At 45.2% G+C, this 27,620-nt stretch overlaps 1 protein-coding gene across 2 annotated transcripts in view; it reads right to left on the bottom strand.

Annotated features, from left to right (window-relative positions):
- Window positions 1-27,620, bottom strand: part of LRRC8C (leucine rich repeat containing 8 family member C) — a 59,690-nt gene that overhangs the window by 31,183 nt on the left and 887 nt on the right. Inside the window, exon 1 of one of the 2 annotated variants that reach the window (XM_018561400.1) lies at window positions 12,157-12,191. The exons of the other annotated variant lie outside the window; for it this stretch is intronic. The gene's annotated coding sequence lies outside the window, so the exon portion shown is untranslated. Of the gene's footprint in view, window positions 1-12,156; window positions 12,192-27,620 lie in introns of those variants that run through there. 2 annotated transcript variants of the gene reach the window in all.

Below are 27,620 nucleotides of genomic sequence, written 5' to 3' on the forward strand. Positions count from 1 at the left end.
GGGAGGAGCAGGGGAGGGCAGTGGTTTGGCTTGATGTGCCTGTGTGTTTGTGGAGACACAAACACAGCTTAGCACACACAAGGGTGGCTCCATAGGACCCTGCAAGGGAAAGGAGCCACCCTAAAACAGGATATCACGGCCAGTGCTCAGGGACCAGCTGATTTTACAGGAAACTAAAACCTATTAAACATCAAGGAGCAGAATCCATTATAAATGCTTTAAAGGAGAACTATGGGGTTAGTGTTTTTCCCCACAGTTCTCCTAAGGGTCACGGGAGGACACAAACTAGCATCCTCCCGTGACCCAAAGCTCAGTATACCGCGAGCTACAGCTCGCGGTATACAAAGACCGCTGCCAGCGGGTTGGATCCCGACGTTACTGTCGAGATCCACCCAGCTTCGTAATTGACAGCTGGCTCTGCCTATCTAGAGGCAGAGCCAGCTGTACCCACCCCGTCCGTTCCGCCAGTTAGCGCTGGAGGATCGGACAGGGGAGAGGGGGAATCCCTGCAGGGAGCCGTGAGTGACAGTCATGGCTCTTTGCAGGCACAGGAACCTAGAAGTGAGCGAGCGACGGTATGTGTTCGCTCACTTCCCGATCTATTGAGCCGACCTGTGACAGTCTCATTGCCACAGGTCGGCTAGAAATGTGAGGCTGAGTGATTTTCACTTGCCTCATAGTTCTCCTTTAATCAGCATTTGAAATAGCTGAAAAACCTTTTGACTTTAATAATCAATTTAAGTGCTTTCAGCAAATCTTTAATAGGTTTCTTTCTTAATTAGACCAGAGTTCTCCTTTAATACTATCCATTGGCTTTCTTATGTACTGTCCAGTCTTCCAGGATGGAAGTTCCCAGCCACATTTATACCCTCCTTGTTTACTTATTAAAACGTGTTTCAAGAGAATCAGTTGAGAAATGTACAGGAAAATGTTCTGGCTGGCCAAAAATAAGTACGCATCTGCAAACCTGAAATAGACAAACATCTGTAATCCTCCTTAAAACTTAAAAAAAATAGTAATTTAAGGGCTCCAGATTTTCATTTGCCAGGTAAACATGGTTCAGGAGCCCGTACAGTATACATATTCTTCTCCACAGGATGCTGCTAAACCCTTTTCCTGTTAGTGTGAATAGACACAGCCTTGTGTCACTTCTGATACACAAAGTCATTCTACATTTCATTTTCCTGCAGAAGAAACTACATTTCAGTCCCCAGAGAAGCTGAACACCAAAATGATAAGGTACAATATCTATTTTGGACAGCCACAGACATAACGTCACATTTCCTCAAGTGAGATTTTTAGACTGTGTCAATATGGTAATAGTATGCCCTAAGTGTCCACGTTACTGTGGGATTTAAAAATAGATACTTATGTGTATGTATGTAATATATATTACACACACAGCTGCAATTAGAGGGTTAAACCACAGGCCACTTACCCCACTTCCCCTTACTGCCCCGAAAGCTGCCCATTCACAGTTAGAATTTCGACTGATTCCTGTGAATCAGCTAGAAGTCTAACCGAATGTGGGTCTGCTGGCACCACCAAACTTGAAAAACTTTGAGCCAGATGGAGCTGGGCAGAAAAATGTCAGCTGAACAATGACTTCAGCCGCAGTTGCAGTCACTGTTTGGGTCCAGTGGGCCCAGCTGTCAGAATACAGTAGTCAGCAGGCAAGATTTCTTCCCTTTAGTATGGAAGGGTAAAACAAGTGTTTTTTTCTTGTTCAGCCTGCAGCCTGAATGGGAAAATACTATACGTATATGTCTAGTTTTATTAGCACCCCTTGGCAAGAAGAGCACACCAGTTGGAGAGCTGTTGTATTAAGATCTTCCAAGCCAGAGCTGTGCAGGACTGGTGATACTTCCCTACTCATCCCCTGCACTTGGTCCTGTGATATCACAAATCAAACGGAGAAGTAAAGGCATCTAAAAGTTTGCACTATGGCTTGTACTTTAGTCCTTTAAAGTGACATTAAAGGATATTTTTTTTTCCCACTCCCTCCAATGTTAGTGTAAGGACTTACCTTAACCCCTTCATGACTGAGCTTGTTTTTGGTTTCTGTTCGTAAATGACTGACACACTTTTGACATTTTTGCTGTGTGATTCTTCCACGTCAGTAATATACTTTCTTACAAAGTGCACCCACACATATTATATATTGTTTTTTAGAGGACAGATAGGGCTATATATTTATATCACATATGTGTGTCTAACGCCTCACTTAGGACAAATACAAATTAAAAAAAGAGGAAAAAACGTAAAAAAAAACTTTTTTTCCCAGTTTTGATTTGTAGTATTTTTTTTTAACAAAACCAGCACAGCTAAAAAAAAATGCAATACATACATTCATTTATTTGTCCCTTATTTTTAATTTTTTTACACTTTTCACTTTTTTTATACTGACAAATTTTATTTATTTAATTATATCAGGCAGTCATTGTGAATTAATCTCACTATTACTGCTTGATAAATTAATACATTTTTTTATTATTTATTTTTTTATTATCAGGCTGCTTCAAACTTCAGAACAGCCGATAATAAGTTAGTGACACTGATCCTGCAGCAGTTCAGGATTCAGCTGTCAGTGAATGTTTCAGAAAACTTAAACATTCTACTTTCAAGAATAGATACATTATGTGTCTAATACATAACATTTTGTATCTATTCTTGAAAGTCAAAAGATAAAAAAAAAAAAAAGCCAGTATAGCTTGAGAGAGATATCTCTCGATCTATACGAGCTGTCAGAATGCCAGCAAAAGCCGACATGTGTGTCTGCTTTGCTGTGACTCTCAGACACCCGATATTAAGGTATCGGGTGTCTGAAAAAGGTTAACCCTTTCAGTAATGGATCTCTAGATAGTTAGACATCTATTACTGAAAGGTAACCGCTGATTCTCAGCGGTTAGCAGCCTTCTAGTGCAGCAAATAACTCGTCACGTACAGTGTACGTGACGAGTCATTTGGTCCCTTTGTGGCTGGACGTACAGTGTACGTCTCCCGTCACGAAGGGGTTAAATTATGCCTCTTAATCCGATCATCTTCTTCCATACGGTCGTTTTCAGATGTCCCTCCAGCACTGGTGCGGGTCTCCAATCCAGCGCTGACTCCTCTGTCCTCCTCTTCTCTGATGTCCCACGGAGTCTGTGGGGGTGCACGCTGCTCCATATACTTACCTTGTGTCTCTCCTCGTCTCCCGGCTGAACATCTGAACTGCGATTGCACCCGCCCCAAGATCCTTTGCGGCCGCACGAGACTCTTCAGATGTTCGGACGGGAGCGTGCGGCGAAGACACAGGTAAGTTTAAACCTGTTTCAAAAGTTGTTTTAAAAAAAAAAAGTTTTTGCATATATCTACTGCTTGCTAGCTAGTGTATATATACACTATATCACTAAAAGTATTGGGACGCCTGCCTTTACACGCACATGAACTTTAATGGCATCCCAGTCTTAGTCCATAGGGTTCAATATTGAGTTGGCCCACCCTTTGCCGCTATAACAGCTTCAACTCTTCTGGGAAGACATCCACAAGGTTTAGGAGTGTTTCTATGGGAATGTTTGACCATTCCTCCACAAGCACATTTTTGAAGTCAGGTACTGATGTGGGATGAGATGGCCGGGCTTGCAATCTCTGATTTAATGGCATCCCAGTCTTAGTCCATAGGGTTCAATATTGAGTTGGCCCACCCTTTGCCGCTATAACAGCTTCAACTCTTCTGGGAAGACATCCACAAGGTTTAGGAGTGTTTCTATGGGAATGTTTGACCATTCCTCCACAAGCACATTTTTGAAGTCAGGTACTGATGTGGGATGAGATGGCCGGGCTTGCAATCTCTGCTCTAATTTATCCCAAAGGTGTTCTATAGGGTTGAGGTCTGGCCAGTCAAGTTCCTTCCACCCCAAACTTGCTCATCCATGTCTTTATGGACCTTGCTTTGCGCACTGGTGCGCAGTCATGTTGGAACAGGAAGGGGCCATCCCCAAACTGTTCCCACAAGGTTGGGAGCATGAAATTGTCCAAAATGCCTTGGTATGCTGATGCCTTAAGAGTTCCCTTCACTGGAACTAAGGGGCCATGCCCAACCCCTGAAAAACAACCCCACACCATAATCCCCCCTCCACCAAACTTTACACTTGGCACAATGCAGTCAGGCAAGTACCCTTCTCCTGGCCCTTGCCAAACCCAGACATGTCCATCGGATTGCCAGACAGAGAAGCGTGATTTGTCACTCCAGGCAAAATGTCTCCACTTCTCTAGAGTCCAGTGTCGGCATGCTTTACACCGCTGCATTCGACGCTTTGCATTGCACCTGGTGATGTAAGGCTTGGATGCAGCTGCTCAGCGATGGAAACCCATCCCATGAAGCTCTCTACGCACTGAAGATAGTCACATTTAGAAAGATTCAGATACCCTGTCAAGCAGGGTATCCTGTATTACACAAGACTGTGTAGTACGGAGTCTAAAATAGCATCTCTGAATCTTAGGGGAATGCGGAGTAACCTGCTTATGAGCTGTGGTAGGAATTGCATCACTGTGCTTTTCAAGCATTACCACACATGGAAAAAGCCATCTTTTACTGCTGCTGTAAGATAGGCACTAACAGGTTTTTGGAAGTTTTTAGCTGTGAAGAGTCCAACCTTTTGGCATTAAGTGGCCTACAGCTTAGAGGAGAGATGTGTAGTACACAGTCTAAAAGTCATTGAGGATTTCTCAAATTCACATGGCTCATGTTTGAACTAGGGATGCAACGATACTTTTCGAGTACCAATGCCGATACTTGGCATTTTCATGAGAACTACCAGGGTTGCAGAGGTTGCAGCTGTGACCTGGCTCTGGTGCTCCACCACTGTCCTGAAATCATTAGTCGATATTATTTTAGAAAATCTGTCACATGACAATAAACAAAAATGTATCAGTACTTGTAAGTACTTGAGCAAGTATCAGTACTTGTACTCGCAAAACTGGTATCGGTGCATCCCTTTATTTATATTTATAAAAACAACATCATACATTAAAACAGAGATGTACAAATCCCAGGAGCTCCGTGTGCTCCTTATAAATGACAGCTGCCTCCTAACTCTTGAATTTTTCTCAAGACTAGTCTTGGAGCTCGAAAAGTATCTGTACTTGTACCGAGTACTGTACTTGGTATCGGTGCATCCCTAGTTTTAACCTAATATTTGTTTCCCCCTCATATACCTATCTATGATGTTCTCACGCAGACCTCAGATTCAGCATGGACCTACTACCTAATTACTGGCAATCTTCTGCGCCAGAGAGCGGTTACCTTTTCTTTTCTGCAAGGTGCCAGTACACTGCAGCACAGGAGTTTAGTGAAAAGACAGATATAAACAATGCTTCTCTTTGAATAGTCTATGCAATAGGCAGAGCTGTGGGAGGGACCCAGTAGCTCCACCAACTACAGAATACTACAGGAGGGGGTGGATACAAGACCAGTCACCCTGCACACGGAGAGAAAGCAGCAATGACCCGTCTTTATAACAGGATCTCCTGCACAAAGGCAAAGTTTTTCACTGGATCACTGCACAGATCCAGAAGAAATACATCAAGCACACTAAGTTTTAAATAAGAATACACATGGGTATCACAGGGTTTAGCTCACAAGTCAACATTTAGGTAAAAATGTTTATTGCAGTCCGTGTTCCACTTGGGGAGATTTCCTACCAATTCCTCTCCCAGCGACACAACAGAAAGAACAAGATTTCCCCGTAGGGAAATAGCAACGTTCCCCACCGTACTATTATTTCACAGCAGTCTTTGTCCCCATAGGAGAAGTCACTTATTCTGGCAGTAAAACAATGGCAAGTGAAAGAAAATTTTCCCAAATAAAACATAGAAAGCTATAAAATCTGAAAGAGGATCTGTCCCTCTCCCAATCTATTCAAAACTGGCTGGAGTCCTATTTTAAATCAAAATGTGCCCGCAATGTAATTTACATTCCTTAATGAAAACTAAAAGCTTATTGATTTTTATCAAAGTTTCATTATCTTACTGGACAACAGTACTCGTGAAATGTACAAAGGGTTATGAGAAGGATGTCGGCACTTCTAGCAGACGTGGCGTACACCAGGAATATGAAAGACCAAGTGGGTCACAACTATGTCACCCCATTACAAGAATATGCCCCAACTTCATAACCAATGTCTCTAGACATAAGCAGTTCCAGTGAATCAAATACAATAGACAGCTTGGAAAAGACATTTATAGAGTACAAATCTTCTTTGTCCCAAGAGTATCATATGATGTTCTAAAAGACTTAGGTGGTCAGGAAATCCAAGCAGAAAATAATTTGGCTTTTTACATAAAATCTTTAGAAAATGAAGAATGTATTTTATAAGTGATTTGGAGGTTTCGTTCACGATCTGTCTCTGCTGAAAGTAAGGATCGTCCATTAGGAATCGTGAACCTCCCCTTCAACAAATAGAAGGGCTGGACAAATCCCAGGAGCCAGGTTGCCAATGCTCCTTAAAAATAACAGCTGGCGCCTAACTTTTGAGGTTTTCTCTAGTTGTTGTCAATGGAGCTGGCTTCTAAAAAATCTTGCCCGTGTGAAAGGGCCTTGAAAAATGAAAAATAAAAAGGCCCCCCAAAGAAGTTTAGTTTCCCTTTAAAATGACTACACAAAATATTGAATAGTTTAATACAGGACCAGACAAATCCCAGGAGACAGGTAGCCAATGTTCCCTAAAACTTACAGCTGGTGCCTAAGGGTTTCTCTAGTTGCTGGCTCCTAAAACTTAAAAAACATTTCTACTGGCTCCTGGGTTGGACAGAGTGGCTCCTGAATTGCATATTAATTTGTCCACCCCTAGGTTAATATATGAACCTACACCGTCAAAGGAGCAAGTCCGTTTTAACATACTATACAGAAATGCAGAATGGTAACGGCTATAGGGAACTACAACTTCCAGGATTACTCTATACAGAAATGCAGAATGGTAACGGCTACAGGGGACTACAACTTCCAGGATTACTCTATACAGAAATGCAGAATGGTAACAGCTACAGGGGACTACAACTTCCAGCATTACTCTCCACAGAAATGCAGAATGGTAACGGCTACAGGGGACTACAACTTCCAGCATTACTCTCCATAGAAATGCAGAATGGTAACGGCTACAGGGGACTACAACTTCCAGCATTACTCTCCATAGAAATGCAGAATGGTAACGGCTACAGGGGACTACAACTTCCAGCATTACTCTCTACAGAAATGCAGAATGGTAACGGCTACAGGGGACTACAACTTCCAGCATTACTCTCTACAGAAATGCAGAGTGGTAACAGGTATAGGGGACTACAACTTCCAGCATTACTCTCTACAGAAATGCAGAGTGGTGACAGGTATAGGGGACTACAACTTCCATCATTACTCTCTACAGAAATGCAGGATGGTAACGGTTACAGGGGACTACAACTTCCAGCATTACTCTCTACAGAAATGCAGAGTGGTGACAGGTATAGGGGACTACAACTTCCAGCATTGCTCTCTACAGAAACGCAGAATAATTTCATCAGTTATAGAGGACTACAAAATATGTCACAGAACTTAGGCACATACAGAAGATGAAAGCATCACCTCACCTCCTCGTGCACGGCAGGAACACCATGTAGCTGGGAGAGACGCCGGGCTGTGTGACCAGGAAGCTGGTCGCTGGGTCCTCCCGGCCGAGGCCCCAGCGCTGCCTTTCAGTGTGCCTGCAGGCTGCTCTGCCTCACTCCCACCTCACTGCCGTGCGGCCGTTTGGACGTGTGGCCAGACGGTCGGCGGCTGTCCCCCCCCTCTTGTCCTACTTTGCCTAGGTCTGCTGGGCCCCCAGGCTCAGGCACCGGTACAGCCGCACCGGCGGTAGTTCCGCCCCTGTGTACTGACATTTGAAGGCCCCTGCGGTTGAATGAGAAAACTGCAATGTTTCCTAACAGGCCCACCTTAAACACTGCATGCAGTACTTTTTAAGCCCTCTAAAACGCAAATGTGAAAGGAATGCCATTACAAATGCTCTGCTGTTTCCATGTGTTCTAGCCATGCATAGAAATGCACAAACTGCATGAGTGTGAACCTAGCCTCAGCGCTGACTCTGTCTATAACTGACGGGTACATGTGCAGAAAGTTTGATTGCGATTTTCATTTATTACTCCTTCTCAAAATCCCATTGACTAGGTATGATCCAGAAAAAAATTGATGTACCTAAAAAACAGTGGAAGGCCTTGCTCATTGTCAAACAGTATACAGCTTAAACATTTTTTTAAATTAGTGCAAGCTTAAAGCGTTATTAAAGTCAAAAGGCTATTTCAATTGCTGCTACATCACTTACAATGGATGCTGCTCCTTGAGGTTTAACATTTTTAGCTTCCTGCAGAATCAGCTGCTTCCCTGAGCGCTGGCCCTGATATCCTGTTTTAGGGTGGCTCCTTTCCCTTGCAGGGTCCTATGGAGCCACCCTTGTGTGTGCCTCCACAAACACAAAGGCACAGTAATGCAAGACACTCCGCTGCTCACCACACCCTTCCCTCCCTTCTCTAAGCTAGTAGATGGACAGCAGCTGGATACTGGGCTGTCCCTTGTGATCTTGTACTGGACAAGAAGTTCAGGGAAGATGAACTGAGAGAATTGGAGCTGTTTAGAGACATGATGACTTTAAGGGCTGGTTCCCAACAAATCCGGACCAGATCTGCATGAGGCTTGCTGCGTTCCATTTTTTGGCCTAAAATGGGCTTTCAGTGCGTTCCAGGGCGTGTGCATGCATTTATGATGTGTTTGCATGTGTTTTGGTGCATTCCAGAGCAGAAAAAAATAGGGCATGCTGCAGTTTTTTCACATGCTCTGGAACTGAACGCTGTGGTGTGAACTAGAGCCCAAAATACCATTGGAATACACTGGATGCATTTTTGATGTGTTCTGTAACTGCTCTGCTCTGCATCTGCTCCGCACTTGGTGTGAACAAGCCCTAAAGAAATACTTTGCTGGGCAATGTACAGGCAGTCCCCGAGTTACAAACATCCGACTTACATACGGCCCCTACTTAAAAACTGAGGCTATTACTGTACAGCAGGGGGTCCCAGGCTGCAGCCAAAGTGTACCGCGCAGCATTTCAGTCGCTGTAACGCTACCACGCTAGTGCCGACGAGGAGTGCCCACCTTTTTTGTTTTGGTTCGTAGTACTGTATGTACATTACAGGAAGTTGGCTCTTGTTAGACGTGCAGACGAGGGGTGCCCTCCTCTTCTTCCGGGTCACTGTGAGGTTTTTACTGCTGTCTGTATCCTCTTTAGGAAGATTTAATCTCACTTCCTATCCTTGAGGCAACAGGAAGTGAGAGGAAATCTACCGCTTGGAAGGGAAATTCACTCCTGTAAAGGTGCCCATACACTGCTCGATTCTCGTACAAAAATCGCGGGAAATCCCGCGATCGTACGAGAATCGAACAGTGTGAACGAAGACGTGCAACCGTTTCTACTGTAGGGTCGCACGTCTTTTGTCTAAGGAGCATGTTAGAAAACCAGCCGAGAATCGTACGATTTTCGGCTGGTTTGAACGGTGCTCGGGAGACAAATGCCGAACGGGCCGCTGTGTGCATGCGCACACTGCCCGTTCAGCATTGCGGTCATCGGAAGCCCGCCCCTCAGGGGGGAGGTCTTGCGATGATCGAGAGTACGATCTGCCTGTCCAAGATGGGCAGATCGTACGTTTTTTTAATCACTTTACAACCATCGCAAGACTAAGGTCTTGCGATGGTTGTACAGTGTATGGCCACCTTTAGAGTCATTATGGGACAAAGGTGTCTCCACTGAAGCTTTATCACCAATCCTGGTTTCCAATTTTCAAAATCCAATTGTAACAGGGACAGAAAGTGAGGTGAAATCTTCTTAACAGGGCACACACCACAAAAACAAACATGACAGGGGGTTAACCCTTCACTATGCTATCCAAAACGGAAAAAAAATTGGGGGGGCTGGAGTTACACTTAAAAAATGTACCTGTTCCAACTTACATACAAATTCAACTTAAGAACAAAGCTACAGTCCCTATCTTGTTCATAATACAGGGACTGTCTGTATATTCCTTTGTTCTGGATTCATTATTGGAAGAAAAAGAGGTTGTTTAATACCACTTTAAACAGAAACTTGATCTTAAATGGCTTTCTTTTTAGTATAAACGTTTTCAAATCTTCTGTAATTTGTAGCAACGATAGCATCCAAGTCTACCGTTTCTTTTCCTTTTAACTGGATTCCCAAACTCAGCTCATAAAGCACAACACTTGACAAGCTGTAAAATATTTGGCAGGCGGATTCAAGTGAATGAAATGTATTGGAAAGCAATAAAAGCCTCGTGCATACACTGCAGATTGAAGACTTGTTTGGATACAAATGAATGCAGTAACGTAATTGGAACTTCCCGTTGGGTATAGCTGTTCCTCATTCTTACCAGGAGATTATTGCAGAGATACCTCTGTGTATAAAATCAGTATAAACTAGATGGATTTACGTTAAGTACAACTGCCAAACAAGGCAAAATAAAAGCAGCCTCGGTTTCCTATTAGGACACCCAGTTCAGACGCGTACTAAATCAAAATGAAATGTATGTTTTATGTATGAGCAACAGTAGACTCATGACACGGCTCATGCCAGCCTCTGTAAACATACTTAGTTTGCCAGAGGATGACTCTTAGGCCACGTTCGCACCTTGGCATACCAGGAACGCGTGTTGTGTTTTTGCACACGTACGTGTGCGTTTTTTCCTGCATTTGTCATGTGACGCCCACTGATTTCAATGGGTGCTACAACAAATGCGGGAAAGTAGCTCATGTAGCAGATTCTGCTACAGACGTACCAACTTTTTTTTCCTGCGCATCCGTGCATGAAAAGAATGTGTTTCCCTGGCTGTGTTTGGGGTGCCATTAACAAGTAATGGCACCACAAGCGTCATGCATGTTTTTCACGCGTTCTGTGCACGTGCATCAAAGTGCACGCATGACACCCGTTCACGGAATGTGAAGGTATGAATGGGCCTAACTAAAAGCCAGAGCTGAGAGGCTCCCCCATGGCAGTGGTGGCCAACTTTCTTGATATAGGGTGCATCAAGTGCGCGCCTGACATGACCAAAGTCCCTGCTCACGTAGTGGGAGTACACGTCGCGGTAACGCAAATTCCTATGCAGTCACGGGCATTCGTTTCCCATGTTTGCTGCACGTCTCTATTGATTTCAATGGGTGCCGCACACACGACAAACATGTGAAAGTTGTGCATGGAGCGAAATCTGCAAAAGCGTTTTTCTTCCCACGTGTTTGCAGGTGATTTCACGCAGGCAAAAAAGCGTGTTTCCTCAGTTGCATTTGGGGCACATGTAATGGCACTGCAAGCATGTTGCACATTTTTTATGCATTCAGTGAACGTGCATCAGCGTGCTCATGTTCACAGAACGTTTAAGGTGGCCATACACCCTACAACCATTGTAAGGTGATTAAAAGTCTGTACAACCTGCCCATCTTGGACAGGCAGTTTGTTCTTGCGATCATCGCAAGTCCTCCCCGCTGAGGGGAGGGCTTGCAGATGATTGCAATGGTGAGCGGGCATTGTGCGCTTGCGCACCTCGGGCCGTGCGGCTCACGTCTTGCGATCGCGCTACCAACCAGCCGAAAATCGCTTCTAGCGTGCTCTTTATACGAAAATCATACGACCATACAGTGAATGCGATCGCATGCTGCCCATCAACCTTACCATTATTGTACGATTGCGGGATCACCCGCGATTATCGTACGATAATCGTCAGCTGTATGGGCACCTTTAGGTGTGAATGGGGACTAAATGTAATGCTACAGGAACCTGGCAGAGACTGCACACATGCAGTAGGAGATGGTCAGAGACTACAGTCATGCTATAAGAGATGGTTTGAGACTGCAGACATGATACAGACTAGGGCAGGGGTAGGCAACCATGGCTCTCCAGCTGTGGTGAAGCAACAAATCCCATCATGCCTCTGCCTCTGGGAGTCATGCCTGTGGCTGTCAGTCTTGCAGTGAATCATGCCACTCGTAGTTCCAATATTTTGGACAAAGGGCCAAGTCACACTAGCGATCCCTTCGCTGGGAACAACACCCAGAAACAGGATCCCTATGACAGTAGAGAGAGCACTCACCTGCTCCTATGGAGTTGCTCCCTCACTGGCCAAACCAGTAAGCTGTCATTAAAGTAGTATTAAACTCTGAATTTTTTTTTACAATAATGAATCCAGAGGAAACAAATATACATTGCCCAACAAAGTATTTCTTTATATTTTTTCCCACACACTTACACTCATCATGTTTCCAAACAACTCCAACTCTCTCAGCTTGGCTTCCCTTAACTTCCTGTCCAGTATAAGATCACAAGGTAGAGCAGTCTCCAGCAGCTGTCCATCTACTGGCTTGGGAAGTAGGAGTGGGGAGTATCGAGTGGAGTGTTGGGTTGCCTTTCTGTGTCTGTGTGTTTGTGGATACTTTTCTTTGCCTTGCTGCACTCCCTAGCGAAAGTCCCTTGTAATGGGGGCGCACTCGTAGTGACTGCCGATGGCACCGCAAATATCAGCAAAATGTAGAAATGTCACCAGCACACCAAAGCCTTTTAGGATAGCAGAATATTCATTTATTTGAAGTTCTTTGTCATGTAAACAAGCGCTTTCAGGGCCACGCAGTGTCCCATCATCAGGCTTAGCATTGACGAGGAGACACACACACACACAGCTTGCTAGCACACACAAGCTTCATAGGACCCTGCAAGGGAAAGAAGCCACCCTAAAACAGGATATCAGGGCCAGTGCTCAGGGACCAGGAAACTAACTTTTAAACAGAGCAGCATCCATTCAGTGATATAATCAGCCTTTCAAACAGCTTCAAACCCTTTTGACTTTAATATCACTTGAAGTAGTGACTGGTTCTCTTTAAATAATGTCTCTAAATCCATAACTGAAGGAATACAGCACTGGACGCTAGATAAGGGCTATGGGAATCTTTTCCAACAACATGATGAGACTCAAACTGTAACTAGATTAGGATAATTGCTGCTATGCAGTAATGATGTCATGCACACAGACAAGATCACCATGCAGTCTCAATCACACTGATTATCTGGCACACTGCTAAAGAATATCCAGTAAACACGAATCCTCCGAGCAGCGGCAGGGCTTATGTCAACAGGCATTGTCTTCCTGCCTCTGACATGCATTTGGAACGCACGTCAAACAGGTCAGCCAAATCTCACGGGGGGAATTTATCAAAACTGGAGCAGGGAGAATATGGAGCAGTTGCCCATGGCAACCAATCAACGTTTCTCTTCAGTTTGCTCAGGTAAGATTTGAAAATAAGACAGAGAAGCTGATTGGTTGTCGTGCAAATCTGCTCCAGATTTTGCTCCCCATTGACTTTAATTGGCCAGCACACATGGCAGTTCAGAGGCTGCGTTTAACCTGCGTTGAGTTGCGCTGCGTTTCTTTCGTCTTCAAACTGTAGGCAAAGCAGGTCAAAATGAAACGTTTTCCATTTGACCGCAGCTGCATGTGTTGGAATGGAAAATATCGCATTTGATAATAACGTCCGTCAACATGAGCCCTTAGAAAGTCAGGAATATATTTTATACAATACAACAGGGGTAGGCAACCTTGACGCTCCAGATGGGATGAAACTACATATAGCATCATGCCTCTGCCTCTAGGAGTCATGTTTATGGCTGTCAGAGTCTTGCAATGCTTAATGGGACTTGTAGTCCCACAACAGCTAGAGTGCCACGGTTGCCTACCACTACATTATAAAATACCCCCTCCCCCATTAATTTCCTGTGCTTTTCCTATATCTGTATACGCAGTATATTCCTATGTTATAACATGCTATTTATACAGCCTGTCATAGCAGGGCCAACAGTCAGTCATTGTTAAAGCTTGGTGCAGGATTTTAGGTGCTAAAGCTGAACTCCAGGCCATCAGATAAACACACAGATGAAATACATACAAGGGAGCTGCTTTACCTGCAAGATGATTTGTATTTTTCGCCAACCAGTTCTGAGATTAAAACAGCTCTGCCACAGGGCAGAACCCATCTGGCAGGAAGGGAGACGGGGTCATTTTCTGCTACTGTTTCTCTTTCACTTACATGTCTTTTGCCTCCCCGAGCCTGTAACTGGTTGCACAACGTACCTGATTAGCTCCTTGTGCTGCTTCTCCCTTTCCCTCGCTGGGCTCTGCTGCACAGGGACTGCAAGAAGCTGGTACTAAGTCACATTCAGGTACTTGCACTGCTTGTATTTAAATACTAATACAGTGGGGGGAATTTATCAAAACGGAAGCAATCAAAATCTGGAGCAGTTGCCCATGGCAACCAATCAGCATCTCTCTTCGGTTTGCTCAGTTGAGATTGGAAAATGAGATATAGAAGCTGATTGGTTGCCGTGCAAATCTGCCCCAGATTTTGTCTGCCCCAGTATATTCATTGATGCATTAGGCCACGTTCACATTGAGCGATTTATCGCGCGATTTTTGCAGCGATATCGCTCATATTTCCGCGCTATATCGCTCTATGTAGCTTCACCAATACATTTCAATGTAGCTGTTCACATCTCGTCGCTCAATGTCGCTCAATATCGCTTGTAGCTTGTCGCTTCTACATGACCCTTTTTTAGAGCGATTTTGAGCGATATTGCTCCTGATTGCATACAGCCCAATAGGAAGATGTTGCGCGATGTCGCGCGACACGTCGCTCAATGTCGCTCGTCACTCAATGTCGCTCAAAGTTGCGCGATTTCCATGTCGCTCAGTGTGAATGGGGTCTTAATGATTACTGAGCTGCCAGACGGTTCTAGCAACCAACCTTCAGTAGAGTCATTCGAACCACTGTAACCGTTCAACTCCCTGGCTGCTGGTGGTTGGTTGCTAGGATGCCAGGTGGTCCTAGCAACTAACTGGAAGCAGCGGGGGTTGAATAATGACAGCAGCAGTCTGCTGTCCCTGTGGGTCGGCAAACATTTACAGACCCACGGAGCACTACTCCCTTCAAGTGGCACCCAGGACATGTGCCACGCCCTGGGGTTCAGGTTTAAGCTACACAGTCATGTAAGCATTCAACTCCCTGGCTGCTGATGACCACAGCTGGAGGGCCAGAGTCTGGCTACCCCTGCTGTACATGGTGGTTCGGGATAGATGGTTGTCCCTGGACGCAGACAGATGCAATCCTCTATCCCGAACTGCGAGTAATGGTACCATACATGATTACATATGGACTGCCACTGGCAGATATGGCCGCTGCCACTGGATCATTCATGTGAACGAGCACAGCGGCCACATCTGTACAGACACACCTGGGATTCCTGCTGACCGAAGTCATGGGTTCTTACCACAGGAATTCCCAGCCGCAGCCGTGTGAATGGGACCAAAAGGAGTTTTACATCATTCTGCTAAAAATGGAAAGCCCCTTGAAGTATGGACAGTGTTACAAACGTCTACTACTGTCCAGTCATTTCAGAAAGCTTCTCATACATTTTTTTCTTTCTTGACAACTCATTGTGACGTGCGATGTCACTTCTACAAGCGACAAAGCCTTTGTTTCTGCCTGATGATCTGTTCAAGCTAATGGCCGAGGAATGTCATAAGCCAGAACCCATCTGCTTCCTGAGGAAAAATAAAAACAATGCTATTGTTCAGACAAAATAGATCTCACCAATCAATATAGTGTAAAGAATACCCTGTACTCTTACATGAGTCACACTGCTAGACTGCTGGCCACTTGCATTTATCTTAAAGCATATACGGTACATCTAGTGCCATATACTGCTGCTGGACTGCGATCATTCCCGCTCTCTGAAAGTGTGCGATACACCTCAATCCTGAAGAAGTGGTAACCCACAAGTCATGAAATGCGCTGAAGGTCTTTTATCGGATCAGTAAACCATATGTACATGAAGCTCACTCTACAACGCAGGTACCTCTGCTGCACCTCCAATTTTATTTATTAGTGCAGGTCACTTTGATTCCCTCATTCCAGAGAGATGATGGAGCCGGGGGAAAAGGTAAAAAATGTCCTGTACCTTTCTATGTTGCCCTAAACTACCCCCCCCCCCCCCCACACACACACACACACACACACTTACCTGTGGTCGCTTGTCACCTATGCCGGGTCCGAAAATATACTGGACGTTCCCCAAGATTCCTGGTTCTGGGGGAGGGTACTAAGAGCAGAGAAGCGATTGGCTCCTTCTGCCATCAATCAATCTGTTAAGTGGAGAGTAGTAGAGGAAGCAGGGGTGTGGCTTGCCTCATGCTGTCTGTTTCTATGGACGCACACAGCTAGGTGTAGGCACAGCCGGGAACAAACACACACGTGTGTCTCCTCAGCAGCCAGCTAGCTGGTGGAGACATCCGCAAACGGGCAGGGAGGGAGAGAGGTTTGGGGACCAACTAGAGAACAATAAAAATACAAAAGTTAAAAAAAGAAGAGGAATAGTGAATTTATGCCAGTGTGGGCCTAATATTCATAAAAAGAAGGTTTAATATCACTTTAATTTCAGTGAGCTTTGTAACTTTAGCATAATTGTGGTATTTACTGGAAAGACTGATTGGATTTACTTATAGAACTGGTCTATAAAACAGATTGGGGGGAATTTATCAAAATTGGAGCAGAAGAATCTGGAGCATATGCCTATGGCAACCAATCAGCATCTCTCCTCAGTTTGCTCAGGTTAGATTTGAAAATGAGAGAGAGAGAGAAGCTGATTGGTTGCAGTGCAAATTTGCTCCACATGTTGTCTGCTCTAGTTTTGATAAATTCCTCCCAACGTGCAGTAAATAATAGCTTTCACAATGCCTCAAACACCCAGGCTCAGTTTAAGACTTTTTGAGAGGGACTGTCAATGAGTTTCTAGCTATACACTTACTACAATGTTCCCTTTCACGGTGAAGATCATAGTTATTACCCAGAACTATCCTGGAAAAGGAAGATTGAGTAGTTGGGCCTCTCGGAGATTGTTAAACACTTTAAAAGCCATTTCTGAAAAACAACCAAACCTTTTCAAATGTCAACAGTAATAGTTATTTACAGTACTTCATCCCATTCGCTCTCCAATACCAATTGTTCATACTCTGATTAAAGGATTAAAAAACAAGTTCTGGGCTGGTAGTCGTGTCCAAGGGTACAGCTCACAATTTCCATGGCAACTGCAAAAGATTCATTTAGTGGAACAGCATGGATGTGTTTCCTGGGATCCCCGTAGGGCAGACAGACATAAAACCGTTACACAAGGAGTGCTTTCGGAAAGTCTGACATGATAATCTCTGTATGGTGTGTCTGAACTTCATAATGCACCAACAAATCACTTGATCGTCTCTGTCTGAGATGTGAGGCAGCCATACGAGTCACACTGTACAATTAGGCCTGGCCATACACTGCTTGAATTCTGGCTAACTAAATTTGGGCCCCATCGATGCCCCTTCTATCGACAAAAGTCAATTTTTCAATTGGCATTTGTTTAAAGAGCCGGGCCAAAAACCGTCAGCAGCAGGAGCTGGCTGTCAGAATACAATCACCAGCAGGGGAGATTCCCCCCATCTATACTGTTTAGCATGGGTCAGGAAATCAGGGCCCCTATGGGGCTACACAAGAAAGAAAAGGCTGAGTGTATTGCCAGCTTTACAGAAAATTTCCTCTGACTGGAAGTGCCATAGGGGAACATGGAGCTAGCTTCCTGTGCGATTAGTAATGACCCACCTCCATGCTGATTGTTTGGGAAGCCGGCTTTCCAATTAATCAGCATTGAGCCGGCCGAACAGCCAGCTCCTTACGATTGGCCAGGAAGCCGGCTTCCCAACCAATCAGTATGGAAGCGGCTTCTCAGCCAATCAGGAAGCTGGGAGGCAGGTCATTACTCGCCGCCCGGCTTCCTGATTGGTCGGGAAGCTAGCTCGATGCTAATTGGCTGGTAAGCCAGTTTCCCGGCCAATCACAATCAATCCAGCCAAACAACATGGAGCCGGCTTCCTGGGCAATCAGGAAGCCAGGCGGCATGTCATTCCCTGATGCCCGGGAAGCCGGCTCCATGCCAGCGGAAACACCCGTATCGGTACTCAGTATCGGTGAGTACTGAAAGCAAAATATCGGCACTCATACCCGATACCGAAAAACCGGTATCGGTGCATCCCTACCTACCACTGTCCTTTTAAAGAGCTATCTCTCCTAAAACTGAGCCCATAGTGAAGCAGTACTGTTCACTCAATGCTTTCTACATTCAGTCCCTTCTATATTCGGAATAGAATTAGTTGTTATAAATGGCGCCCACCCCATTGACTTCTTTATATCCCAGACACAACACATTTTTATAGTCATCTAGCCTAAATCAGAGGAACCGAACCATGGCTGGCTACTGTAGCCTTGACAGCTGGGTTCAAGTTGAATTAAAACAAAAATTGTACCCATTTAGAAAGAAGAATGTTTACCAAAGAGCTCAACCACAGGCAAAATGTCCAGTTCAGGTTAGAAAAGCAAATCAAGCATCTGGATGGTTGCAGTGCTTTCAGCTTCCATAAATCAGCTCTACTACCCTGTGGACTAATAACTGATATGTTAGTAAACCATAAAGCAAGGAGGTCTAGATGAGACTGAAGACAGGTAACCAGCTCTGGAGGCAATCTGCCTGGGTCCAGGGTCGGTCATTGGTCCCTAGCCGTAGGATATGCGGATACATGCGAATATCGGCGGACAGCTTCAGCTCCTGTCAGCCTGTCATTGTTTGGTACAGGTTGAGTGACCACAGTTGTCTAGAAATACCTGTCAGCCCAGGAGCAAGAATTCACAGATTTGTGCCACAGGAATCCGCTACCTAACTGCCCTATTATTCTGATTTGTACTAAATTCACTATCCATACATTATGAGTATGTCATGGCACTGAGAAAATAAAGATGTTTTATATTCTTAAAGGAGAACTATGAGGTGAGTGCTTTTCTCCTCTCGATCCTGTCACGGCTCTCTGCCGTTACAGGGGAGGGGCTGGATTCCCCCCTGCCCGATCCGCCAGCGCTGACTGGCGGAACGGACGTGGGAGGGGGCGGGTACAGCTGGCTCTGCCTCTAGATAGGCAGAGCCAGCTGTCAGTCACGCAGCTGGGCGGATCCCGGTACAATTGTTGGGATCCACTTCAGCTGCGGCGTCTCAGTATACTGCGAGCACTGCGGCGTCTCAGTATACCGCGAGCTATAGCTCGTGGTATACTGAGCCTAGGGTGACGGGAGGACGCTAGTTTGTGTCCTCCCGTTACCCTAAGGAGAACTATGGGGAAAATACTTAACCCCATAGTTCTCCTTTAACCATTCCCCTGGCTGTCAATGGGGAAATTCCCTGCCTCTATGCTATGTTCGGAAGACCAGCTATAGCACTATCTGTAGCCTTTCAAGTTTTGAAAGATGGTACTGGGACACTAAGCAAGAGGGTCCTGGATCAATGACAGTAGTTCTCTATCTTGAAGGATCTACTGTGCGCAAAGGACTGACCTGGAGTTAATTTAAAGCTAAATTTCAGACAACTAGATATACAGAGAATATTATATAATAAGTTTTACTTGTCAAAAAATGTGTATTTCTGTCCATCCAGTTCTGAGGTTTACAAAGCTGTGCCATATCACACAGGAGACCTAATTTTAATCTGCTGCGGTGTTCTAACCCATAAAGGTCTCCTTCACACCTCCACCGTGTAAGGCCCCGTTCACACTGAGCGATTTATCGAGCGGTAATTCCCGCGATATCGCAGCTATTTACAGCGCGATATCGCTCTCCAATGCTTGGCAATGGGGCAAAGGGTCCTGCTGTCGCGGGTCGTGCGTCGCTACAGCAGGACCCTTTTTGGAGAGGATTTTGCCGTGATTCAATGCTTTTCAATGCAAGCATTTGCGCGTTATCGCGCGACGAATCGCGTGATATCGCGCAAAATGCAAATCGCGCAACAAACGCGCGATTTGCGAAACGCGCAGTGTGAATGGGGCCTAACTGTAAAGTAAAAGGAGGAACAGCAGACTGATGAGCTCATCTCTCCTGGGTTCTCCTATCAGCATACTCCCCGCTACCGAATGGTTCCTTATTCTGCTTCTGCTTCCCTAGTGTTCTTCTGTACAGAGATAGCAAGAGGCTGACACCAAGTGAGATTCAGGTACTTACACTTCTTGCACTTACAAAAAACACACATTTTACGATGAATTAACGAATACAGAGCTGAATGAATGTGTCTTTTATACAGAGCTGGACAAATGCCAGGAGCCAGGAAGCCAATGCTCCTATGGTAGGCACCCAACTTAAAGGCTCTCTCTAGTTGTAGTCAATGGAGCTGGCTCCTAAAAAGATCCTGCTGGCTCCTGGATTGGACAGGCGGGCTTTTATATCTGTCTGGAGTTTAGCTGTAAGAGAGGGACGGGAATGCAGTGCTTCAATTAAAGTCAGCCCCCTTGTACACAGAGGATGCCTTGAAGCATAGAGGACCAGTGTTCTCTACATAAACTGCGGTGACACATTAAAGAAGACACAAAGACAAATCACATTAGTTATTAAAAACAGAGAAATATTCAGGAGATGCCAGACTTTTTCATAACTTGTTCTTCTATAGGTATGAAGCCTTTACTGATCCTATACTATGGCCTTGTTCACACAGGGCGATCGGGTATTTCTCCTGCAGGAACTTACGGATTCCTGTAGCAGGCATGCCAGGTGTCCCCTTTCACATGCGGCCACTGCAACCATTACAGTAAATGATCGGGCGACAGCGGCCGCATCTGTAAGCAGCAGTCTTCGTGTAATTGTATATAATAGGTGCATCTAGCAACAATCATCTATTTCAGATTGCATGTAATCATATCATACAAAACGACATGCTGACTGCCGCTTACAGATGCGGCTGCTGTCACTCGGTCATTTACCTGAACAGGCAGGAATGCCACATTGCCCCTTGTGAATGGGCCTATGATGGCAAAGTCAATGAGAAGTTGGCACCCACAGTATATTTTAAAAAATGTGCTTAAACTTGAATGACAAGTGTGGATATAGCGAGGCGCTTTTGTGGAAACCATGCGGTGACCAAATCCATTTAATTTACAAGGTCCCGCTAAGCAGTTCTACAAGGTGAAAACACAGATAATCCCGACCACATCAAGCAGCATTGTGGAAGCTGTGCCCACTGAAAACTGATTGGATATCATTATTAGTTGGGTAAGATGTGGTCAGCACGTGGTCACCAGGAGATGATCACACTGTGACCACATCTACAGCTGCTACAAAATGTGTTCATACTCTAACCCACGACTGTCAGTCTTGCGATGCCTCATGGGACTTGTAGTTCCACAACGGCTGGTGGGCTGGAGTTGTCCACCTCTGGTCTAAACATTGACTTATACACCAAGCCTTTCAGTATCTGACAGCCCAAAACAATACATGTTACATATTCAGGTTGTAAATGTAACTTGTGAATCTTTCTGGGTCAATGAAACAGAAAGACAAACAGCCAGCGAGTATGGTAATTAATCCACTCCCCCCCCCCCAAGAGCCTTAAAATCCTACCCACCGCTGTCACAATACTAGAACAGTGACTGCAGCTAGGCTGCAGTCACTGTTCTGCAGACATTTATCAGACTGGCTCTTTCTACAAAAATCTATTGAAAATGGGGGAATCCCGACAGGGCGGCAGACTGGTTGAATTTCCTCTAAGTCAACAGGACCTCGACCAGTATATGGCCAGCTTTAAGGCTTGTTCACACCAGCAGCCACGCTGCTGGCTGGAGTGCGTATGCCCGAACAGTACTGTTGCGCATGAGCAAGCCGCATTGCACTGTAACATTTTATTAGGTTCTATGAGCTCACCACAGCGTAATGCGGTTTACTGCATCTCACTGCATGCCGTATGTTTTTTAACCATGGTGTGAACTGCCACCATCCACGACAAGCCAAATTCCCAGGTCTTGCATTCGGGCTGCGCTGTAAAAAACGTCCAGCACAGCCTGAATACAGATGATGTGAACGTGCCCTCAGACAGGCACCAGCGACAGCATCTGATTGGATGCAGTCACTGTTCGGTCGATAATTTTCCACCCAGTTCCTTCAACAAAAATTGGCAGCTACCCACAGATTAAATTTTGGTTGGTTCATTAGGAAGGGAATTGATCGAAATTGGAGCAGACAAAATCTGCAGCAGTTGTCCATGGCAACCAATTAGCTTCCATCTTTCATTTGATAATCTTAAATGAACAAACTGAAGAGCGAAGCTGACTGGTTGCCATGGACAACTGCTCCAGAATCTGTTCGCTCCCGTTTGATAAATTCCCCCCAATGTGTACGGTCAGCTTATAAAGGAACCATGGCGGATAGAAGTATTTTAAAACGTGGTGAAAAATGTCACTTGAAAATAAAATAAAAAAGTGGTTAGCAGTGTTTTCTTTGGGCTCTACATTAAATTGCACTTCTTGTGTACTTGGGTCTCCACATCTCCATTTCCTGACAATCCCGGTTTATTTCCTGTTCATGAAAGATTACACTGATACATACGGTCCCTTGTGTATATGAATCATACAACACATCCTCAATATAGGGACAGCAACCTACTAGAGTGACAGTGCTGAACACAAGAAGAAATTCCAGTCCTACAATATGATACCCCAAGAACTTCACCAGCCGCCAACCCATGAGATCCAACGTGGATATGACACCACGGCACTAACTGGCAAATATATTTCAAAGACCATTAAAGTTTCATAGGGAGGTATTTATAAAATGACTAGACACCATTCACACTCAGTGTTCACTATGACCAGCAGTCATATACACAGCTTAGTCTGCTGCTGAGTAACAAAAAGCTTTGGCTCACATTTAGACCTCATTCACACCGTCACTGGCAAATATACGTTTATATTCCTTTTACATATAAATGCAAAATATGATTTTTATTGGTAATATTCAAACTGACTTCTTACCTGCATTAGGCGCATTCAGTTTAGCTGTGTATAGAGGAAAAAGGAATCTGTGCACCCACGGTCTGATTAGGAAATATAAGGACCCGTTCACACCTAAGCATAGCATTGCACGATACCATACGATTAATGCATGTTATCGCACAGCCCATATAGGATGCGTTACCATGTGTTAGGTGCTTTGCCATTTATTTGCATTGCATTGCTACAGAGTGTAACATGCGGTTCCACAATGCCATGTGTTGTGTTGCAGTTAAAAAAGTCATGCATGCACTATTTTATTTCACTGCACAGCATTGCAATACCGCTTGTTGTGCTGTGTAGCAGCGCATGGCAACCGGGAGGCGAGTTGGTGTGCCATTTAAAGGAATGGCCTCACACCTAGAGCAAAGTAACACATGCTAGGTGCGTTGTGTGATAGCATGTGTTAGGTGTGAATGGGCCCTAAATGGGCAAAATGCATGCAAATGCACATAAATACAGCTGAACCTGATTAAAGAAAAATATTTTATTAACCCTTGCAGTGGGGCTCCCCTTGCACCGCAACGGTTAACTGATCATTTTTGCCTAGGTTTAAAAAAAAAAAGTTATACTCAATCCTCGGATCAGGCTGCTTGTAACAAAGCTCCCTCCACCCTGTCTTCTACAATGCAGCAATGGAATGTCCCTCTGCGTCCTCATGTCCTAAAGTTCAAATTCACTGTTTAGCAGAGGTGGGGGAGACGCTCCAGGAGTGCCCGGAGTTCTGCTTAAAGCCAAGTACATCTAAATGCAGAAGTGATCTGGAAAGCATAAACTTTGTTTATACTTCCAAGATCATTTCTCCTGAGTTTTGAGAACCTAAATGCAGGAGTGCTAGTGTGAATGTAGCTTCTAAAGGCGTTTAGTACCCTAGGGCCCATTCACACCTGTCCTTCCCGGGAGCTGCCCGATACAGTCGTGCACGCAGCACGGAGCTGTACGTGCTGGCCGATTCCCGTGTGAATGGGGCCTAAGCCCTCACGGGCAGGGCCCTCCTTACCATCTTGTCTTGAATTGTATTGTAATTATAATGTCTTCCCTATATTGTAAAGCGCTGCGCAAACTGTTGGCGCTATATAAATCCTATATAATAATAATGTTAAATCCAAAAGGTGCAAAAACACCAACAAAAAACGCAGTGAAATGGGATTTCCCTGACAAAACAACACAGTGCATGAAGCCTAGATTTTAAAAAAAAACTGCCCTTGCAATGGGGCTATTCCTGCACTGCCACCCACAGATTCCTTCACCTTCCGGAGGTCATTGGCCCGCTGATGTCAACAAGTCTAATGCAGGGCCAATAACCCTGCGCTATAAGCGAGATCCCCGAGAGACAGTCCACAAGCCGGAGCATGGAGGGGGGTAGGTGAAAGCTGACTGCTGGGGAAGCTGGGATCAGAACAAAAAGTCCTTTACACCATACCCCTAGACAAAAATGAGCACCCAACCCCAGTAATGCAGGAGGAGACCCACTGCATGAATAGTTTTTGCTTTTTTACTCAGAGATAGGCTTTAAATAGTTTTTACACTAATAAGTCCTTATAGCACATCTCAACACAAGCTCTGATTGTGTAAGATCTATCCAGTGAGTCTTCCCTCTCCAGTGGACATAGACTTCCTTGTTATAGTGGACCTATACTAACAAACTGCAAGGACTGAGAAGCTTCTTCCCAAATATTCGGGTCAGGAGTTTTCTCGGGGTCCCGTTGCACAATGTTCTTGAACCCTCCTAGTCTATCACAATAACAAACATGAAGTGGCACATAGCGTAAAACTGTATAAAATGCTTTATTAAAACCAAATCCAACACACAACAGGCTGTGCACATGCAGCATTCTCAGACCAGCAGGCATCCGGTACACTGTCAGACTTTCCATGTTGTGACACTATCTTACTCCATTATCCAGCTGTTCCCAGCCTGTCCAAACATCACTTCCGTTCTGCGTCACCAAAGGCTCCTTCACACCAACTCCAGACCGGGGCATTGTTTATCCGCACCAAAAGTGCACACACAGTAATTCCAATGGTTTAAATGAGGCCAGTAGGGATATGCCGATACCACTTTTTCAAGACCAAGTTCAAGTACTTTCCCAAGTGATGATTTTAGGGCAGTTTCACACCTCTCATCTCTGCAGGGCTCTGTGGGCTGTGGCTATGCTGTGGAGAGTTGAATGGGTGGGTGCTGTTTCTGGGGCTGTACTGTGCTGTGTAGGGCTGTCCATGGCTGTGCCTGACCTGGAAAGGAGGAGGAGATAAAGATCCGGACAGGCACTGCCAAGGAAAGCTATTGCCAGGTCCCCAGCAGGCTGCCGAGGTCCCCACAAGCTCGGGAACTCAGCAGCCGCTGCAGTTTAAAAAATGTATAGGGCCAGTATCAGCCACAAGAATCTGGGCATTTTCACAAGTACAGGTACTCGTCAAAAGACCTGGTATCGGCCCTGATTCTAGTATTGGTATCGGGACATCCCTAGAGGCCAGCTCACACCACTGCGTTCAGTTCCAGACCTTTTAAAAAAAAAATGCAGCAGCATGTTTTGTTTTTGGACTGCAACACCAAAGCACACCAGAATGCATAAAAAACACATCAAAACCACGCATAAACGCATGTGCAGAAATGCATCCAGATCTGGTCTGGAGATGGTGTGAACAAGCCTTCATCGTTACATTACCATTTATCAGTGTCTGCCGGGTCTCCACAACCAGGAAAGTCTGATTGTCCACCATATGCTTATTAGTCTGTGCACACTGCATGCGCACTACCTGTCTGCATCCAGGGACACTCATCTGCCCCTAGTTGCATGTGACTGCAAAGAAGTGTGGTCACGGCAAACAGCCATGACAATGATCTGTACAGGCTGTGGGCCATGGCTGATCGCAAACACCTGTGTACATCCTCCGCAGAATTACGCCGATTCTTATACGTACAGCGCAAATCGGCCCTGTGATTGAGCCATCAGATGCTTGTAAGGTGTTAAGAAAACCTTTGAAGTGAAATTGAAAAACATTTGAACAAGGTGTTCTCAGAGCTTAAGCCTCCGTTCACACCTGTGGCACGCATGATTGCAGGTTCCGCTGCCTCATGCGTGACAAACGTGGCAAAGAAGCTCATGCAGCACTTTGAGCTGGGAAATACATGTTTTTGCATGTTTATTGCGCGCTTTGCCTGCCAAGTTTCAGGTGCCATTACTAAGTAGGTGCTAAGTAATGGCACCGCAATCACATCACACGTTTTGACCACGTTGTGTGAACATACACCGCCAAAGCACAGAAAGTGTGAATGGGGGATTAGACAGCACTGTACAAATGCCTCCTAAACATGTCAAAAATGCACTGGTGTCAGTTATATGTCTTTTACAAATGTTTTATCATAATACAATAATATTATATGTATTTGTATTTATATAATACAATTGTTTCTTTATAACACCAATACAAACTTCACCGAATGCTGCTTGCATGAACACAGGAGCCAGCAACCTGCTGCAGCTCAGTGTACACACCAACTAGGAGGCAGTTCACAAGGCGGACAGCTGCGGTCAGTGGCGGCCAGCATGGTCACCTCAGAGCACATTCCTAGAACTCGGGACATGCAGCAGACTAGAGGCGCCCACTCTTATTGCTGGTCAGATGAAAGGTGCCCACTCTTATTGCTGGTCAGATGAAAGGCGCCCACTCTTATTGCTGGTCAGATGAGAGGCGCCCACTTTTATTGCTGGTCAGATGAAAGGCGCCCACTCTTATTGCTGGTTAGATGAAAGGCGCCCACTCTTATTGCTGGTCAGATGAGAGGCGCCCACTCTTATTGCTGGTCAAATGAGAGGCGCCCACTCTTATTGCTGGTCAGATGAGAGGCGCCCACTCTTATTGCTGGTCAGATGAGACATGCCTCCTTACATTGCTGGTCAGTTGAGACTTCACCCCTACATTGTTGGTCAGATGAAGCATGCCTCCTTACATTGATGATCAGAAGAGATGTTCCCCCCTACATTGATGGTCAGATGAGCCATGCCTCCCTACATTAATAGCCAGTTGAGATGTTACCCCCTACATTGATGGTCAGATGAGATGTGCCTCCTTACATTGATGGCCAGTTGAGATGTTCCCCCCTACATTGATGGTCAGATGAGATGTGCCTCCTTACATTGATGGCCAGTTGAGATGTTCCCCCCTACATTGATGGTCAGATGAGACATGACTCCTTACATTGATGATCAGATGAGATATTCCCCCCTAAATTGGTGGTCCGAGAAGACATGCCTCCTTAAATTGATGGTCAGTTGAGATGTTCCCCCCTACATTGATGGTCAGATGAGACATGACTCCTTACATTGATGATCAGATGAGATATTCCCCCCTAAATTAGTGGTCCGAGAAGACATGCCTCCTTACATTGTTGGTCAGTTGAGATGCCCCCACCCCCTACGTTGATGGTCAGATGAGACATGCCTCCTTACATTGATGGTCAGTTGAGATGTTCCCCCCTACATTGATGGTCAGATGAGACATGCCTCCTTACATTGTTGGTCAGTTGAGATGTTCCCCCCCTACATTGATGGTCAGATGAGACATGCCTCCTTACATTGTTGGTCAGTTGAGATGTTACCCCCCTACATTGATGGTCAGATGAG

This window comes from Nanorana parkeri, unplaced genomic scaffold (genome assembly GCF_000935625.1).
Source record: "Nanorana parkeri isolate BGI_ZX_2015 unplaced genomic scaffold, ASM93562v1 scaffold521, whole genome shotgun sequence".
Taxonomy (NCBI): domain Eukaryota; kingdom Metazoa; phylum Chordata; class Amphibia; order Anura; family Dicroglossidae; genus Nanorana; species Nanorana parkeri.